The 3,142-nt window shown below is 40.7% G+C and overlaps 1 pseudogene; it reads left to right on the top strand.

Annotated features, from left to right (window-relative positions):
* The first annotated feature begins 989 nt into the window (after positions 1-989).
* On the top strand, positions 990-1,108 carry LOC112471811 (annotated as a pseudogene).
* Positions 1,109-3,142: the final 2,034 nt, after the last annotated feature.

Below are 3,142 nucleotides of genomic sequence, written 5' to 3'. Positions count from 1 at the left end.
GTGCCCAATAGTGGTTCTGACCTGTGACCAGCCTAGTCATCTTCTTTTCAACCTGCTTCTGCTCCTGTCAGTGAATAGGCTTTCCTCCCCACTGATGTAGCTCCCATCACAGGGCTGGTTCATCACCTTATCTTGGGTCTTCTCTCAATGGCAAACCTGCATCCAACACAGTCAATGCAGGGAGCCTAATTCATGTTTATTCAGCCAATTCACTCAATTTATTGAATCAAAATTTATCAATTCTAAATGCTAAACATTCTTGGGGTCAGCACTTATTGACCAGTGTAGGGCTGACACTCTTGATTTCTAAAATATAGCCTCGCTTTATGTTTTTACAAGCAGTGTTCAGTCTCCTTTCCTCAGTACTCATGCCTAAACAATAACAGAAATGTGAGACATTTGCTTATAAGCAGCAATCCCTTATAGGAAGCATGCTAGCATAAACTCATCCTCTTCGAGGCCTCAACTTCATTTCCAATCTGAACAACTGATTTAAGAGCATTTAATTTTACCTCAAATTTTAAATCAGTTTTAAATCTTGACTTTTCATGGCCATGGACATATTATGGGCTAATTCATTTACAAAATTGGCATTCAGAATGCTTTGTGACAATGCGACCGCTGCAGTAACTGCCGTGGCTACTAAAGACACAAAGGCTATTAAACCAGCAATAACCAGTCCTATAATTCTTTTGTCCCTACTCAAGGCAGATTTTATTTCTAACAGAGTTTGAACACCACTATCATCATACCAAGGCTTTTCCAATTTTGTTGGTAACATTATAAAACTAGGTTGATTCAAAACCAGTAGAGCTGACATTTTGTTGTGAGGACTTATACAATTAGGTAGATTACAGTTGACACAAGATATATTAAGAAGTCCATTCGAAGCATTTGTTTGTAATTGTCCAACTAGAAAGACAATAAGGGGTGGCAATGCAGGCTCGAACTGCATAGCTATGCTTGATATTCAAATCTGCAGTAGATGAGTCTATAGCCATGCCACCCTGAACATGCCCGATCTCATCCAATCTCAGAAACTAATCAGGGACAAGCCTGGTTAGTACTGGGATGGGAGACCACTTAAGAATACCAGGTGCTGTAGGCATTTGAAAAAAAAATCAAATCTGCAGTAGATGAATCAGACAGATTAATGAAGTTCAAGGCTGCAAAGGCACACCACAGGTCCTTTTGAATGTGTCCCTTTGGGGTGGTCATCAAAGAAGCTATGTACCTTCCAGGTTTCATCCAGTCTTTATGAGCAACAAGACGATGAGACCAATCATACATTGTCTGTGACCATCCAGTTGTATTATATTCTGAAGGTAGAGGATGAGGACATTCTAGCCAATTCATCCATCCTTTCAGCTTCACTGATGTAGTATTGGGACAAAAAGGTATCCCAGGAGGATGCGTTGCTGGCACCACTATAGTATTGTTAGAAAGTTCGAGAATAGATAATTGCTGCAAGTACTTAAACGTGTCGCATGGTCCCGCCCCCACTCCCATGGCAGTCTTTAGGTAAGATTCAATTTTCAAACATCCTGTAATCCCAGTATGAGTCCCCGCATACAGTGGTGCAACTGTATAATTAAAATGATACCCCTGAATAATTAAAATTCACCCATTGTGGCTTTATACGGCCATCAGGATGGCCTCCAAGAACCTGCATGTCATTAACAAGCGCAGGTACATTAACATCTTCCCATGTAACTGGATGTAACACAGGAGGATTGGGATAATATGTCCAATAGTTTTCTCCTTTAACTATACTTATTTGTACTGTGAGTAAAGCTAACATGGCCACAAACAGTCGGTGAGGTGTGACAGGCAAACCTTGGCATTGAACCATGTGTCCTGTCCTTCTGATGTCAAATGTTTAATATCCCCCCATGTGGGATTACGTGCCCTCTGAGTCCCTCTGGACTGTGGAAGGAATATTGGAGGAGTAATCTTCAGATGCTTCAGGGGAGGGATGAGCTTCTCTGGGTCTGATTTATTCACCATCTCCACAATGTTTAACCAGCCTTTCAGGCAGCCAACGAGGACCATCAGCACCTTCAGGAAAAACACAGACATGCCCCCAGCCCCATACTAAAACAGGGTCCGGGCCATGCCATTCATTAGTTAATGAGTCTTTACAACGAACTACTGTTTATGGATTCCCTGAAGGTGACCGAAACCTTTCTACAGCTGTTTGACCATCATCATCTATGTTTAAAAATTTTAAAGTATAAAATACATGATTTAATACATTTTGAGGAGTCCTGAGGTTAACTCTGCCTTTTTGTTTTTGTATTTGAAGTTTGAGAGTGCAATGAGCTCATTCCACAATGCCTTATCCTTGAGGATTATAGGGTATACCTGTGACATGTGCGATCTGGAATTTATGACGGAATTGTTGAAATGTCTTACTAGTATACCCAGGTCCATCGTCAGTCTTAATTTGCTTAGGAAGGCCTAGGACTCCAAATGTTTGCAAGCAATGACTAATTACATGATTAGTGCCTGCCGCTGAATAAGAAATGGTGAAAATAAATCCTGAACTGGTATCTACAGTAATATGTGCATAGGGAGTATTGCAGAAGGATCTTACATGACTAACATCCATCTGACATATGTGATTAGGTAACAGTCCTCTTGGATTCACTCCATAGTGAGGAACAGGCAGATGAGTATGACATTGATGAAACTGTTTAACAATTTGACAAGCACTTTCCCAAGTCAGTCTAAATTGCTTCCGTAGGGCAGATGCATTCTGATGGTGTAATTGATGACTTTCTATCACTAACTGCATAGGGGCAGAGAGCACAGCTACCAGCAAATAGTAAATAGGAATAGCTCCATCAGCACAGGTAGTGCGATCGGCATTTTCATTTCCTTCAGCTAGTGGCCCTGGGAGCTGCAAGAGTACTTGTATATGTCCAATGAAGCATAGGTCTTTCCTAGCTTGAATAAGCTTTTGGAACTGTATGAATAAATGGAAGAGGCTCTCATCTGCCATATGTCCAATAAAGGCAGTTTCAATAACTTGACTTACAGTATATAAATAAGTGCTGTCTGAATAAATATTTATAGGTTGTTGCAGAAATAGCTCTAAAGCCCAGATTAAAGCCAATAATTCAGTTCTCTGAGCTGACGT

Source organism: Pteropus alecto, unplaced genomic scaffold, assembly GCF_000325575.1.
Source record: "Pteropus alecto unplaced genomic scaffold, ASM32557v1 scaffold129, whole genome shotgun sequence".
Taxonomy (NCBI): Eukaryota; Metazoa; Chordata; class Mammalia; order Chiroptera; family Pteropodidae; genus Pteropus; species Pteropus alecto.
The sequence above is the reverse complement of the archived record's forward strand: the minus strand, read 5'-3'. Positions and strand labels throughout refer to the sequence as shown.